This window comes from Sciurus vulgaris (genome assembly GCF_902686455.1).
Source record: "Sciurus vulgaris genome assembly, chromosome: X".
Classification (NCBI taxonomy): domain Eukaryota; kingdom Metazoa; phylum Chordata; class Mammalia; order Rodentia; family Sciuridae; genus Sciurus; species Sciurus vulgaris.
Genome location: NC_136471.1, coordinates 76,578,840 through 76,596,601, shown reverse-complemented (window position 1 = coordinate 76,596,601; position 17,762 = coordinate 76,578,840). Strand labels below are relative to the sequence as shown.

The 17,762-nt window shown below is 35.7% G+C and overlaps 1 pseudogene across 1 annotated transcript in view; it reads right to left on the bottom strand.

Annotated features, from left to right (window-relative positions):
- Window positions 1–14,746, bottom strand: part of LOC306651570 (ubiquitin-conjugating enzyme E2 G1-like) — a 40,124-nt pseudogene extending 25,378 nt beyond the window's left edge. Inside the window, exon 1 of the transcript in view lies at window positions 14,648–14,746. The product of the transcript in view is annotated as a ubiquitin-conjugating enzyme E2 G1-like (transcript). The remainder of the gene's footprint in view (window positions 1–14,647) is intronic.
- Window positions 14,747–17,762: the final 3,016 nt, after the last annotated feature.

Below are 17,762 nucleotides of genomic sequence, written 5' to 3'. Positions count from 1 at the left end.
AATAAAATATTACTTCCAAGTAATTAAGGACAATGGTGATTTCATGGCTATTTGTCTAAAAAATTTCCTTATGAAACAATTTTAAAAAACAGAGGGGAACAAAATCTATGTAAAGATGCCTTCAGTATAACTTGAAGATAGAGCTGCCCAAAATGCAAAATAATTATGAGCAAAATAAAAATACCAGGAAATCCCAATAGTTAATCTTTTACAATACTCCTCACCTCAGCTCATCAAAAATCTTTGTGAAAAGCAAACAAATACTAAGAAAAAGAGCAGAAACACAGAAGAGATAGAGTAACCAAGGGAGCTATTGGTGATTTAGAATTGTCACCAAAAATATTAACTCTGCCCTAAATCTGAAAATACTAGAACAGAATCTGGGTTGATTTGAATATGGACTATAGAGTCTGGTCCGCAAAGTACATTTAATTTAAAGGGACAAGTACCTTTTAAGGGACAAATTGTATTGAAATAAACAAAATAAAAGGGCAGACATCACTATAGTTCACAACAACCTGTTGTATATCTTATGAAGATCTAAGAAGAACTCTTTGAAAAGAAAGAAGCAAAGAAATGATAAGAAGGAAATGTTAATTACCCCACCTTGACCAGTGCATTTATTGAAATATTGCACTGAACCCCATTAATATGTTCAATTAATAAAGATCTAAGAGAAAGTATGTTATGCAATACAGTATGTTATGGTTTGAATGTGAGGTATCCCCCAAAAGCTCACATGTAGGACAATGCAAAAATGTTCAGAGGAGAAATGATTGGGTTGTGAGTCTTAATCCAATCAGTGAATTAATCCCTGATAGGGATTAACTGAGTGATAACTGAAGACAGGTAGGGTGTGGCTGGAGGAGATGGGAATGTATGTATTTGCTTCTGGCAAGTGGAGTCTCTCTCTGCTTTCTGATCATCATGTGAGCTGCTTCCCTGTGCTACTCTTCCGCCATGGTGTTCTACCTCACCTGAAGAAGAATGGAACTGGCTTTCTATGAGCTGAGAACTCTGAAACCGTGAGCCCTCAAACTTTTCTTCCCTAAAATTGTTCTGGCTGGGTCCTTTAGTCATCGAAGTAAAAAAGCTGACTAAAACAGAAACTGATACCAAGAAGTGGGGTTGTTGCTGTGACTAACATGACCATGTGGCTCATAAGCATTTGGAGCCTTGTGGAATTGGTGGGAGGAATTTTGAGATGTTTAGGAGTATAAAATGGAAATGCTCTAGATTATCATAAGCAGAGCTTAATGGCCGGTTCTGGTGGGAGCTCAGAAGACCAGAATGCCAATAGGACTGTGAACAGTGAAGACAGGGATCAAGAGGGTTCAGCAAAGGAGGACTCTATTGAAATTTGGAGTAGAGGCAGTGGAGTGTGTGTGTGTATGTGTGTGTGTGTGTGTGTGTGTGTGTGTGTGGTGCGTGTCTGTCTCTCTCTCTCTCTCACCACCCCCTTTCTGATCATCATATGAGCCACTTCCCTCTGCCACACTCTTCCACCATGATGTTCTGCTGCGCTTCAAACCCCAAGGAATGGAGCTGGCCTTCTACGGACTAAGACCTCTGAAACCATGAGCCCTCAAATAAACTTTGCCTCCTCTACAATTGTTCCGATTGAGTCTCTTAATCACAGCAGTGAAAAAGCTGACTAAAACACAGTAGTTGTAGGGGGCTTTCACATCTAAATTTCAACAATGAAAATATCATCTAGACAGAAGATTTATAAGAGAAAATTAGACTTGAGCTACACTTTAGACGAAGTGGACCTAATAGATATACAGGTGGTTCCTAGTTTACAATGGTTCAACTTACCATTTTTCCAGCTTACAATCTTGGGAAAGTGAAACACACCCAGTAGAAACTTTACTTTGAATTTGGAATTTTAATCTTTTCCCTGGCTAGTGATACATAGTACCACTGATAACTCTCTTATAATTATCTACAGCATCAGAAAGCCACAGCTCCCAGTCAGTCATGCAGTCAGAAGGGCCAACAACTAAACCATGTTTGGTAGATTAAATGTACTTTTAATTTATGATATTTTCAACTTATCATAAGCCCAACTTATGATGGGATTAATGGAATATAACCCCATTTTAAGTGAAGACCATCTATATACAAAACATTCCATCAAATGCAAATAGAATACATATTCTTCTCAAGTGTACATGGAAAATTATCCAGGATAGACCAAATGTTAGGCCAAAAAACAAGTCTTAACACACTTACAAGGATTAACATTTAAAAAATTATTTTTCTAACCATAATGATATAAAACTAGAAATGAATAATAGTAGGAATCTTGGAAAGTTCACAAATATATGGAAATCAAATAACATGCACTTGAACAACCAGTGCGTCAGTGAGAAACTGAAGAGGAAATTTAAAAATATCTTGAAGAATGGAAAATGCAAACACAAAATAACAAAATTTATGGGATGCAGAAAAAGCAGTCCTAAGACGGAAGTTACAGCAATAAATGCCAACATGAACAAAAAAGATCTAAGGTAAACAATTTAATGTTACAACTCAAGGAACTAGTTTAAGAATAAACTAAACCCAAACTTAGGTTTCTCCTTTTTTCTAAAGGAAATAAATATTACAGCAGAAATAATAAAATAGAGTTTAGGAAAGCAATATAAAAACTCAAAACTGAAAGCTGATTATTGAAACTATAAACCCAATCAACAGACCTTTTAGCTGGACTAACAAATATAAAAAGATAAAAGAATGAAGTTCAAATTTTCAGTTAAATAGGAGGAATAAGTTTTAGTGGTCTATTGAACAGCATGGCAACCATAATTAAGATAAAGTTTTGTATGTTTCACAATTTCTGAAAGAGTAGATTTGATGCCTTTTCAACACAAAAAAATGAGAAGTAGGTGAGGTCGTCAATATTTTAATTAGGTAGATTTATTCATTCCATACTACACATATATAGTGAAACATTGCCTTGTACACCATAAGCATATACAGTTAATATTTGCCAATTAACACTAATCAAATAAAAAGGAGCAAAATCACTGGGAGAAATAGATAATTTTTAAAACTTAGAAAATAAAGAAAAGACAAAACAATCTTTCTTAAATGACTAATCACCATGTGCCCAAAGGAGAAAAAAAATGAAAATTTAATACAGATATTTTTAAGGCAAGAAAATAACACAGAAAACAAAAATGACATTAAAGAGAAAAGGAAATAGGGAGCACAGAGGAAATAAATAAAATAGAAGACAAATAGAAATAATTTTATTCTTGAAGGAAAAAAGGAAGCAATGGAACAGAGCTTATATTTTAAACTATAATTAAAAAGAAAAATTTTCCAGAAATAGAGAATGAAAAGCTCACCAGTAAACCAAAAGAATCGACTGTAAAATACTTCCTGGTGAACTATTATATTTCAAAGATACACATAAAATTCTCAAGGTCTCCAAGCTAAAGATATCAAATAACTGATAAAGAAAAATAATTAAAATGGCTTCAGACCTTTTTTTTAAATCAGCATCCAAAGTAAGGCAACAGTATGACAATATTTTTAAAATACCTAGTAAAAAATGATGAACCAAGAATTCCATGTTTAGCTGAGCTATTCTTCTTATATCCAGGCAGTAGAAATATAATTTATAGCATAAAAGAATGTAGACAAGTCTGCACTCATCAACCCTCCTTTACAAAAATCTGTTAGAACAGAACTCGGCAAACATTTTCAGTAAAGGGTTAGACAGAAAATGTGTTAGGTTTTTTAGGCTACAGAGTCTCAATTGCAATTACTCAAATCTGCTATTGCAATACAAAAGCAGCCAGGAAATATATAAAGAAAAAAGGCATTTTTCTACTTGGTTTACATATTCATTCACTAATGGTGGAAAATATTGAACAGCTTTCCACATGCTTCTTTGCCATCAAAATTTCTAAACAATATTGATCTAGGCAGGGAATTTTCAGATATTGCATTATCTCTTGCTTTAGATACACAGCTAAAGAAATGTATACAATAATTACAGTGTATGATTCCCATCTGCTTTTCATGAAAAGGAATATTTGTTTCAGACTGATGAGAGGGATTCTTAAAACCCATGTAAGAACTTATAATGTACATTATATTCTATACCTAATTTAATTTCAATACATAATAGCCAATTTCCCCAAAATTTAATTATGAAAACACCAATTTATGCATATTTTGCCAACAATTCATATGATTAGATTTTGTCCTATTTTCACCAACATCTTTTCCAATTATGTAAGTGAAAGGTGATTACTATTACCTAAATTTGCAATTCCCTTACTACTAAAGAGTTTAAGTGCATAGGTAATGATTTGGGTACGATGAATCAAAAAATAAAATAAAGAAAAAAGAGTTTAAGTGTTCTTGCAAACATTTATTAGCCACTTAAATATTTTACTCTGATATTTTTATAGGATTTTTCAGAATTTTTTTCAGTTGTGTAGAATTTAATTTATATTAGAATTTCTTAGGATGTATGTTACAGAATGAAAATCTCATTCAAACAATACACACACACACACACACACACATACATATATATGATGGCTTTTCCTATGGTGAAAAAAAATAACAAAGGCAAAAATTTCAAAACTATGGGGAAAGTTGAATGGATTGTGGAAAAGCATAGAAATGACCAGGAAGTTATTACTATTGTGACCTATTTTTACAAAAATCTAAGGATATAGTTGACTTTAGGTTATGGTGATAGTAGAGAGTGGGACAGTATAAGGAAAGTTAGAATTGTAAACGGTTACTATGACATCAATGTAAGTACTATTAAATTTAGACTTACTTTTATATATGTATTGACTCCATAAAAACAAAGGTCATGATTTAGTCTCACATCCAAAGGTAAAAGGCTGCCAACAACAATAAGAACAAGATGAAGTTCAATTCCTCATCAAAAAGCTAGTATTTTTCAGTATAATTTGTAGCGATACACCCTTCCTTTAAGTACTTTAATTGTCTTGGAGAAGTATGTAGACCTTTAAACCAAGTTTAGCTACATTCTCAATTTTTTTTTTCTAATTACCCTCACTTTCTAAGGCCTCTGAAAGTAAAGAAGATCTTAAATTGACATTGCAAGTGCTCTGTGAAAAGAGAGGTACTAACGGATCCATAGCTATAGGAGTTGAGGGAGAACCTTCAATACAATGGATCAATATGTTCAGTCAATGATGGGTTCTTTGCTCAGTGTTTTTTATAAGCCCCATTGCTGTCTGCTCTTCTGGTCTCCATATAAACATAGTTCCCAGCTGGGAGTCACGAATTTGCATATATATTATTTAGATGAATTCCAGTAATGGCCAAGACCACATCAAGCCACTAGATGGCAACTCTGTACAATCTGTTACTTGTACTTGGTTCTGGTATGTAAAAGAAATAGTTTCTTACTGGACACATACAAACAAAACTAAAGGACAGATGACTGATTCTTGCCTCCCACATTCTGTGCACTCTTTATGCAAAGTTCTAAAGACTCAACTTCCTCCCACTTCTTTAGAAAACTTCAGTTCCAATATATGAAATATCAATTGACACTGTAAGTAAAATATATGAATATACGTAAACATAAAAGTTTACCTAAAACAACTTTCCAAGAGACATCAGGTTATATAATTATTAATGTGTTCTTTCAAATTTCAATGAATAAATTGACCCATAATATATTTTATAGAGGGATGAAATGATAGAAATCGTTGAAAAGCTAATAAATTGCAGGAATTAGTGAACTTTACCTGTATTTTACCACTTAGTACACTATACATATAGAATTGTAAAGCACCTAAAGTTTTTAAGATACTGCCAATTCTATATTCAACTTAGCTGATTGTTAAAGCATCTGCATTTAATTGACATTATAGACCAATGCACTCTAAATAAGTGAATAATAATCTCAAACAAACATTGAAAATCAGCCAAAGGCTATGAGAAGAGAAAAAATATTTATGGAACACCTGGGCATGGTGGTGCACACCTGTAATCCCAGCTGCTCAGGAGGCTGAGGGAGGAGGATGGAGAGTTCAAATCCAGACTCAGCAAAATCAAGGTGCTAAGCAATTCAATGAGAATCTGTCTCTAAATAAAAATACAAAATAGGGCTGGGGATGTGGCTCAGTGGTTGAGTGGCCCTGAGTTCAATCCCTGGTATCCCCACAAAATTTTTGTGGAACGTTTATTAAAGCATAACCAGTATACACATCATTCAGTATTCTAAAATCAGAGAGATGTCCATCCGTATCTGGATATTATCATGTTTAGTGATATTTTCTAACCATGCCTTGAAAATAAGCAATAGGTCTATGTTATATGTATCCAAGAACAATCATTGTATTTGTGTAGAATCTGGCATACTTTAAGTTTTCCAATAACAGTTTATAGTTCTACAAATAGAGGTCTTTCATATTTTGATATATCTATACTTGATATTTATTGATGCTATTTTTGTTTCTCGGATGGTTTTGTTTTGTTTTATTCTTTGAGATTTATTTGTGTATTTATTTTTGAAATGTAGATATTTCACTTTACTCACTTTTTTGTTCTATTTAGTTATACATGACAGTGGAATGCATTTTGATTCATTGTACACAAATGGAGTACAACCTTTAATTTCTCTGATTATACACCATGTAGAGTCACACCATTTGTTCAATCATACATGTATATAGGGAAATGATATCTGTCTCATTTCACCATCTTTCCCACCCCTGTCCCCTCCACTCCCTTCATTCCCCTCTGCAGAATCTAAAGCTCCTCCATTCTTCCCTTATTCCCTGCCCGACCGCCCCCCCCCCGTTATGTATCAGCATTTATCAGAGGAAATATTTGGCCTTTGGTTTTTCAGGATTGGCTTATCTTGCTTAGCATGATATTCTCCAACTCCATCCATTTACCTGCAAATGCCAAAATTTTCTTTTTTAAGATGGAATAATATTCCATTGTGTATATATACCACATTTTCTTTATCTATTCATATGTTGAAGGACATCTAGGTTGGTTCCACAATTTAACTACTGTAAATTGAGCTGCTATAAACATTGATATGGCTGCATCACTGTAGTATGCTGATTTTAAGACCTTTGGCCAAGAAGTGGGACAGCTGGGTCAAATGGTGGTTCCATTCCAAGTTTTCTAAGGAATCTCCATACTGCTTTCCAGAGTGGTTGCACCAATTCACATTCCCACATTCCCACCACCAATGTATGAGTGTACCTTCTTCCCCACATCCTCACCAAACACCTATTGTTGCTTGTGTTCTTGATAATTGCCACTCTAATTGGAGTGAGATGAAATCTTAAAGTAGTTTTGATTTGCATTTCTCTAGTTACTAGAGATGTTCAACATTTTCTCATATATTGATGATCAATTGTATATCTTCTGTGAAGTGTCTGCTCAGTTCTTAGCCCATTTATTGATTGGGTTATTTTTATTTTTGGTGTTTAGTTTTTTGAGTCCTTTATAAGTTCTGGAGATTGGTGGTCCATCTTAAGTGCAGGTAGAAAAGATTTTCTCCCACTCGGTAGGAGCTCTCTTCACATTATTGATTGTTTCCTTTGTTGAGAAAAAGCTTTTTAGTTTGAATCCATCCCATTTATTGATTCTTGCTTTTATTTCTTGCACTTAAGGAAGACTGGTACTAAGCTGACATGATGAAGATTTGGACCAACTTTTCTTCTATTTGGTGCAGAGTCTCTGCTCTAATTCCTAGGTCCTTGATCCATTTTTTAGTTGAGTTTTGTGCAGGGTTAGAGATAGGGGTTTAATTTCATTTTGCTGCATATGGATTTCAAATTTTCCCAGCACACTTGAAGAAGCTATATTTTCTCTATTGTAATTTCTTGGCACCTTTGTCTAGTATGAGAAAACTGTATTTATGTGGGTTTTTCTCTGCATCTTCTATTCTGTACCATTGGTCTACCTGCCTATTTTGGTGCCAATGTCATGCCATTTTTGTTAACATGACTCTGTAGTATAGTTTAAGGTCTGGTATTATGATGCCTCCTGCTTCACTCTTCCTGCTAAGGAATGTTTTGACTATTCTGAGTCTCATTTTTCTGAATGAATTTCATGATTGCTTCTCAGTTTCTATGAGGAATGTCATTGGGATTTTAATTGGAATTGTATTGAATCTGTATAATGCTTTTGGTAGTATGGCTATTTTGACAATATGAATTCTGTCTATCCAACAACATGGGAGATCTTTTCATCTTCTAAGGTTTTCTTTAAAATTTCTTTCTTATAGTGTTCTGTAGTTTTCATTGTAGAGATCTTTCACCTCTTTTGTTAGGTTGATTCTCAAGTTTTTTTTTTTTTTTGAGGCTATTGGTAATGCAGTAGTTTTCCTAATTTCCCTTTCAGAGGATTCATCACTTATGAATAGAAATGTATTAGATTTATCAGTGTTGATTTTATATCCTGCTACTTGACTGAATTCATTTCTTAGCTCTAGAAGTTTTTTGGTGTAATTTTTTGATCCTCTAAATATAGAATCATGTTGTTGGCAAATAATGATAGTTCAAGTTCTTCTTTTCCTATTCACATCCCTTTAATTTCTTTGGTCTGTTTAATTCTCTAGCTAGATTTCCAAGGATGATGTTGAATAGAAGTAGTGAAAGAGGGCATCACTATCTTGTTCCAGTTCTTAGAGGGAATACTTTCAGTTTTTCTCCATTTAGAATGATGTTGGCCATGGGCATAGCATAGATAGCCTTTACAATGTTGAGGTATGTTCCTACTATCCCTATTTTTTCTAGTGTTTTGAACATGCAGAAGTGTTGTATTTTATCAAATGCTTTTTCTGCATCTATTGAAATGATCATATGATTCTTAATTTTAAGTCTGTTGATGTGATGATTTACATTTATTGAGTTCCAGATTTTGAACCAACCTTGCATCCCTGGGATGAACCCCACTTGATCATGGTGCACTGTCTTTTTAATATGTTTTTGTATGCAATTTGCCAGAAATTTGTTAAGAAATTTTGCATCTATGTTCATCTGGGATATTGGTCTGAAATTTTCTTAATGTATGTTTGTCTGGTTTTGGTATCAGGATGATACTAGCTTCATAAAATGGGTTTGAAAGGGTTCCCTCCTTTTCTATTTCATGGAATACTTTGAGGAGCATTGATATTAGTTCTTCTTTGAAGGTCTTGTAGAACTTGACTGAGAATCCATCTGGTCCTGGGCTTTTCTTGGTTGGTAGGCTTTTGATGGTATCTTCTATTACATTACTTGAAATTGATCTGTTGAAATTGTGTATGTCCTCCTGATTCAGTTTGGGCAGATCATGTCTCTTAGAAATTTGTCGATGTCTTCAAGGTTTTCCATTTTGTTGGAGTATAGATTTTCAAAATAGGTTCTAATAATGGTTGTTATGTCAATTATGTATGTCATAATATTTCCTTCATCATGAATTATAGTAATTTGAGTTTTTTCTCTCGTCTTTGTTAGTGTGTCTAAGGGTTTACCATGTTTGTTAATTTTTTTCAAAGAAACAACTTTTTGGTTTGTCAATTGTTTCTTTTATTTCAATTTCATCAATTTTAGCTCTGATTTTAATTATTTCCTGTCTTCTACTACCTTTGATATTGATCTGTTCTTCTTTTTCTATGACTGTGAGATGTAATCTTAGGTCATTTATTTGTTGACTTTTTATTCTTTTAGTGAATGAGTTCAATATAATTAGTTTTCTTCTTAGTACTGCTTTCATAGTGTCCCAGGTATTTTGATATGTTGTATTGGTGTTCTCATTTACCTCTAAGAATTTTCTGATCTCCTCTTTGATGACTTCTGCCATCCATGCATCATTCAATAGCATATTATTTAGTCTCCAGGTATCGGAGTAGTTTCTATTTTTTTATTTTATCATTGATTTCTAATTTCATTCCATTATGATCTGATACAATACAAGGTAGTATCTCTGTTTTTCATATTTGCTAAGAATTGCTTTGTGGCATAACATGTGGTCTATTGTAGGGGAGAATCCATGTGTTGCTGAGAAAAAAGCATATTCACTTGTTGATGGATGCAATATTCTATGTCTTTTATGTCTAAATTTTTGATTGTATTATTGAATTCTGTGGTCTCTTTGTTCAGTTTTTGTTTGGAAGATCTATCTAGTGGTAAGAGAGGTTTGTTAAAGTTACCCAGTATTGTGGTCTATTTGATTCCTGAAATTGAGAAGGGTTTGGTTGACAAACATAGATACTCCATTGTTTTGGACATAAATATTTATGCTTGTTATGTCTTGTTGATTTATGGTTCGCCTAAGCAGTATGAAATGTACTTTTTTTATCCCTTCTGATGAACTTTGGCTTGAAGTTCATTTTATCTTATATGAGGGTGGAAACCCCTGCTTTTTTATGGAGTCCATGCACATAATATTTTTTTTCCATTCTTTCACCTTCAGTCTGTGGATGCCTTTTCTATGAGATGAGTCTCTTGAAGGCAGAATATTGTTGGGTATTTTTTAAAAATCCAATCTGCAGTCTATGTCTTTTGATTGATGAGTTTAGGCCATTAACATTCAGGGTTATTATTGAGATATGATTTGTATTCCCAGTCATTTTGGCTTATTTTTGGTTTTTAACTTAACTTGGTTTCTCCATTGATTGGCTTTTCCTTTAGTGTAGTTCCTCCCTTTGCTGACTTTCATTGCTGTTTTTCATTTCCTCTTCATGGAATATTTTGCTGAGAATGTTCTGTAGTGCAAATTCTTTTAACTTTTGTTTATCATGGAAGGTTTTCATTTTGTCATCAAATCTGAAAGTTAGTTTTGCTGGATGTAAGATTCTTGGTTGGTGTCCATGTTCTTTCAGGGCTTGAAATATGTTGTTCCAGGCCCTCCTAGCTTTTAGGGTCTGGGCTGAGAAATCTGTTGATATCTGAATTGGTTTCCCCCTATATTTAATGTGATACTTTTCTCTCATGGTTTTTAAAATTCTATCTTTATTTTGTATGTTGGGCATTTTCATTATAATGTGCCATGGTGTGAGTCTATTGTAATTTTGTACATTTGGTGTCCTGTAAGCCTCTTATATTTTATTTTCCTTTTCCTTCTTCATGTTTGTGAAATTTTCTGATATTATTTCATTGAATAGATTGCTCATTCCTTTGGTTTGTATCTCTGTGCCTTCCTTGATCCCAATAATTCTTAAATTTGGTATTTTCCTGTTATACCATAATTCTTGGAGGTTCTCTTTATGATTTTTTTACTGTCTTCCCTGTGTGGTCAACTTTGTTTTCAAGATTAAATATTTTGTCTTCATTGTCTGAGGTTCTGTCTTCCAAGTGATCTAGTCTGTTGGTGGTGCTTCTATTGAATTTTTAATCTGGTGTATTGTTTCTTCATTTCAAGGATTTCTGGGTTTTTTTTCAGTATCTCTATCTCTTTGTGGAAGTAATCTTTTGCTTCCTGCATTTTCTCTTTTAACTCTTTATTGAACTGATTTTCATTGCCTGCACTTGCTCTCTTATATCATCCTTTACTTTGCAGATTATTTTAATCATGTACATTCTGAACTTCTTTTCTGACCTTTCTTGTACTGTGTTATCAATGGATTCTATTAATATAGCACCTTGGTTTGTTTGGGGCACTTTATTCCCTTGTTTTTCCATGTTGTTCATGTGTCTTCCCCTTTGGCAGTGTGGATCCAAGGTATTACAATTTCTACCCTATAGATTTATAGTGTCCCTGCAGGTTTCTAATATTTTGCCTTTAAGGGGGGAAATCAATATTAACAACACCCAATGCAAACAATATGCAGCATTAAACCAAATATCCCCTATTAAGATGTTAACAGCATTGTCATAATAAGCAGAGATGATGAGTTCAATTATTATCTGCAGCACAAACAATAGGTTTGCAATAAGGTCTACAATCTCTAATCGTGGACAAAGAGAATGAGGAAGTGGTGTAGGATGTAATGTTAATGAGGTAAGAGGTGAAAATATAGAGGTACTACAAAAGGTAAAAGAGGAATCAAAAGAAGTTGGTTGTTAGCAGGAGAAAAGAGAGAAAGAAACTGAGGAAATATAAATAAGAGGAAAATGGAGTATAAAAAAGAAAAAGAAAAAACATAAATAAAGAATCTACAACAAACTGTAATATACTACTCAAATCTTCCAGTCCTCAGTAGACTGTCACATGAAAAATACTTGATTTCAAAGATGCTGTTGATGTGACAGTGAGAAACAGAAAAAGAAAAAATAGGGGAAAAAAGAGTCTCAAGGGAAAATTGAACAATTGTTACCATTGGAGTTCAATATCTTCTCTGCTTCCCTGCTCTTCTGGTAGGTGGGGTTGTCTGGAGTTTGCTGGTAACTCCACCCTCAGGATGGTGAAAGTTACTAAGGTGGGAGGATTAGACTTGGAAGTGGGACTCCTGGAGGCAGAATATAGCAATTGCCAGTCCTTCTGGAAGACTGCATCCTGGGACTCTCCTTTGGGGTCCAGTCACTTGATGCAGGAGCCTGGGCTTACCCGCTTCTTTCATTTGTGTACCCCACATTTCGTGGTCTATAGTTTAGTCTCTAAATTGTATCTCTCCCACCCCTGCCCTTTCAACTTCCTAATCAGCAACCTCTCTCCCCAGAGGTCCTGGGGGCTGAGGTCCTGGGGGCTGAGCACAAGGACCTGTGCATCTGTCAGAGAACATTGTTCTGTATTGGCAGATCAGGACCAAGTGTTGAGAGCTGTGGGCCAGCCACATAGCTGTAAGCACTGGGCCATTTTGGTGGCTATGGGGTGGTTGGGAGCCTGGAGATTGAGGAACCAGAGGGCCTTGCTGATTATCAAACTGGTGGGACCAGGTAATTGGTGGATCCTATATTGGGAACAGAGTCGGGGACCAGGCTGATGCTGGGTCCCAATAAGTGCTGCTCGAGTTGGCTCTGGGATCCCAGTGGGTGCTGGGCTGCTTGGCTGGGCAAGCTGGAATCAAGATGCCCTCACACACTTTTCTCATCTACTGACCCCTTGCAAAGTTCTCTCCTGCCTCTGCAGCAAGATGGTGGCTATTAGCACACCTAGCACAGATACCTCAAATATAACTAAGCCGTCAGGGACCTTGGTGATGTTCTTTCAGGTCCTGGCTATTATCCCTAAATGGAAATGGCCATATCCCTCTTTGGTGATGGCAGCAGTGGCTAACGTGTAGGTACCTTGATAATGGGCTTCTTGTCTCTGGTAGGTGTCCCAAGATGGAAGCTTCCTCAACTACATATGGTGGTGGTGGCAGTGAAGGTAACCCAAAAAGGGGATAGGGGTATCCCAAGATGGAGGCTGCCATGCATTGGTAGATGGGGAGTCACAGCTCATGGCATTTCTGTGCAGGGCACACACCAGGCTGGATCCACAGGGGTGGGTGCCAGTCTCTGTTGGATAGTTTTTTTATATAGTTATGTTTATATCATCAATATTAAAGAATGTCATACGCACAAAAGAAAACAACAAACCCTTTTGGTTAAGGAGCAGGAAAGTTAGCAAAAGCATATGAGAAACAAGAGATGTATTAGTTGAGAGGAGTCTTACCTGTGAACAGGCAAAAATGATGTAAAGTAGTAGGCTACCTTGTGGGGTTCAGGAACCAACCCAGCTCACTTCCACCACCAGGTCATCAATGACCTTCAGGATTTAGGGCCCATCAGTTACGTGGATTCACAATGTTTTATTCTAGACTTAAATTTATCCTTAAAATTTTGTTCTAGCACCAATGCAAATAAGCAAGCATAGGCAGTTTCAATCCAACAGCATGTGAACACCACCCTTTACAAAGATGCATGTGCCTGGCACACTGCGGCTGCTACATACACTTCAGAGAGAACACACAGTTTCCATCCTGCAGGGGCTCTTGCTTCAGAACAAGACAGAAGGGAAGCCCTCCATGAATATGACTTGTCAGAAGATAGCTTGGGAGAAACTGCTGTCTCAAGATCAGTGATTTCCAAACCGACAAATATTTGAACTTTACCTTCAAAAACATTTACATATAAATAGACCTTCCAGGGCTAGGCTCAGTTGGTAGAGTGCTTGCCTTGCAGCACAAGGCTCTGTGTTCAATCCCCAGCACCACAAAAAAGAATCCATAATTTATACTTCAGTGTAGAAAGTCATAACTCACACAATAAATCTTCTGGTGATGACAAAAGTGTAGTAGCTATACACAGTACTCCATTTTTTAGGGGGAGTGTACATGAAGACTCAACCTAGAGCCTTGCACATATAGGGCCAGCATTTACCACTGACCTACATCCTCAGCCCACAGGACTCAATTTTTATCATGCTCCCACTGTAACAAAGAACACAGTGGAGAAGTGTCACACATAAACTGTAAGATCATGATACATTTATGATACTGACTCAGAATATAGTGAAGCTCACTACAAAAAAATCCCTTAATTTATGCCTTAAAAATATAACACCATGCTGGCTGTGGTGATGGATGCCTATAATCCCAACAATTTAGGAGGCCAAGGCAGGAGGACTGCAAATTCAAAGCATTACTCAGCAATTTAGTGAGGTCCCAAGTAACTTAGCAAAACCCTGTCTCAAAAGAAAAAATAAGAGATCAGTGCCATCACTGATTGGTCGCAGATGCAGAGCAAGCTGGTGGGCGAGTCAGGGCGCTTACATCACAGAGATAGCAGGTGGGCACCCAGCCCACCTGCCCTGTGGAGCTGGGTGGCAGGTAGCCAACCCGCCCAACCGCCAGGCCAAAGACAGACGCCATTACTGAACAACCCTGCGCAACCAAAACACCAAGGTTTGTTGCCATCACTGAGTTAGCCAGAGGCTTCTTTATAGACTGATGCAGACATTTTGAATTACTATTGAGGGTGTGGCCATCGTCATTGGAAGGGCAACTCCCTTCCTGAGACACATACAGGAGGCTAGAGGACCATTGACAAGACCCAGGAGCCAAGAAGAGTAGGTATTGAGAGACTCGGGACCAACTCAGAGTCACTGGGGAATATATCCCACCTGAAGGCCACCACCCCTAGAAAGCCAGCTTCCCAGTGCAGCACCACATTATCAAGTTCCTCCAAGACATTAGGCTATTGAAGGCTAAGAGGTGAGTTATTGGAAATCTACAGAGACAATATTAGTCATTAGAGGAAATCTGCAATATTCCAGAGTTTCACTATTAGAGGGGTAGATACCTGAACTATATGAGAAAACAAGGGAAGAAAATGTCCCAAACAACCCTACATGGTATAGCAATAAAATCCAATGACAGCATGGCAGAAGAAATGTCAGAAAGGGAGTTCAGAAAGTACATAATCAAAATAATCAGGGAAGCAAATGAGGAGATGAAAGAGCAAATGCAGGCATTGAAAGATGAGATGAAAGGACAAATGCAGGCATTGAATGATCGCACCATTCGACAGTTAAAAGAGCAAATACAGGAAGCAAAAGATCATTTCAATAAAGAGTTAGAGATATTGAAAAAAAAACGAACAGAAATCCTTGAAATGAAGGAAACAATAAACTAAATTAAAAACTCCATAGAAAGCATAACCAAGAAGATAGAACACCTGGAAGACAGAACCTCATGTAAGGAAGACAAAATATTTAATCTTGAAAACAAAGTTGACCAAATAGAGAAGATGGTAAGAAATCATGAACAGAATCTACAACAACTATGGGATAACATGAAAAGGCCAAATTTAAGAATTATCAGGATTGAGGAAGGCTTAGAGAAACAAACCAAGAGAATGAACAATTTATTCAATAAATAATATCAGAAAATTTCCCAAATCTGAAGAATGAAATGGAAAATCAAGTACAAGAGGCTTATAGGATTCCAAATACACAAAATTAAAATAGAACCACACCAAGGCAAATTATAATGAAAATACCTAACATACAAAATAAAGACAGAATTTTAAAGGCTGTGAGAGAAAAGAATCAAATTACATTCAGGGGGAAACCAATACGGATATCAGCAGATTTCTAAATCCAGACAGTAAAAGCTAGAAGGACCTGGAACAACATTTTTCAAGCTCTGAAAGAAAATGGATGCCAACCATGAATCTTATACCCAGCAAATCTTACCTTTAGATTTGACGATGAAATAAAATCCTTCCATGATAAACAAAAGCTAAAAGAATTTACAAAAAGAAAGCCAGCATTACAGAACATTCTCAGCAAAATATTCCATGAGGAATAGGTGCAAAACAACAATGTAAATCAGCAAAGAGAGGAACTACCCTAAAGGAACAACCAAATAAAGGAGAAATCAAGTCCTGTCAAAAAACTGAGCAAAATGACTGGGAACACAAATCATATCTCAATAATAACTCTGATTGTTAATGGCCTGAACTCATCAATCAAAAGACATAGACTGGCAGATTGGATTAAAAAGAAAAATCCTAAAATTAGCTGCCTGCAAGAGACTCATCTCAAGAAAGAGATACCCACAGACTAAAGGAGAAAGGTGGGGAAAAAAATACCATGCACATGGACACAGCAAAAAAGCTGCAGTATCCATCCTCATATCAGATAATGTGGACCTCAAGCCAAAGTTAGTCAGAAGGCATAAGGAAGGACATTTCATACTGCTTAAGGGAAGCATAAATCAGCAAGACATAACAATCATGAATATCTATGCCCCGAACAGTGGCTCATCCATATACATTAAACAAATCTTTCTCAATACCAGAAATAAAATAGACCACAACACAATAATACTAGGTGATTATAACACAACTCACTCACCACTGGATAGATCCTCCAAACAAAAACTGAATAAAGAAACCACAGATGTCAATAACACAATCAACAACTTAGACTTAATGGACATATACAGAATATACCATCCAACAAAGAACGAATACACTTTCTTCTCAGCAGCACATGGGTCCTTCTCTAAAATGGACCATATTTTATGCCACAAAGCTACTGTTAGCAAATACAAGAAGATAGAGATACTACCTTCTATTCTATCAGATCATAATGGATTGAAATTAGAAATAAATGACAGAGTAAAAAACAGAACTACTCCAACACCTGGAGACTAAATAATACAATATTATATGATGAATGCAAAACAGAAGATATCAGGAAGGAAATTAAAAAATTCTTAGAGGTAAATGAGAACAAAGAAACAACATATCAAAACCTCTGGGACACTATGAAAGCAGTTCTTAGAGGAAAATTCATTTCATGGAGTGCATTCAATAAAAGAAGAAAAACATCAACAAATAAATGACCTAACACTGCAGCTCAAGCCCTAGAAAAAGAAGAACAGAGCAACACTAAAAGTAGCAGAACACTGGAAGTAGTTAAAATCAGAGCCGAAATCAACGAAATTCAAAAAAAGAAACAACCGGAAAAATTAACAAAATAAATAATTGGTTCTTTGAAAAAATAAACAAAATTGATAAAACCTTAGCCACAGTAACAAAGAGAAGGAGAAAGAAAGCTCAAATTACTAAAATTTGCAATGAAGAATAAAATATCACAACAGATACGACTGAAATACAAAATATAATTAGAAGCTATTTTGAAAAACTATACTCCAACAAAATAGAAAATCTTGAAGACATCAACAGGTTTCTAGAGACATATGAATTACCTAAACTGAACGAGGAGGACATACACAACTTAAATAAATCAATTTCAAGCAATGAAATAGAAGAGGTCATCAAAAGCCTACCAACAAAGAAACATCTGGGACCAGATGGGTTCTCAGCCGAGTTATATAAAATCTTTAAAGAAGAGCTCATTCCAATACTTCTCAAAGT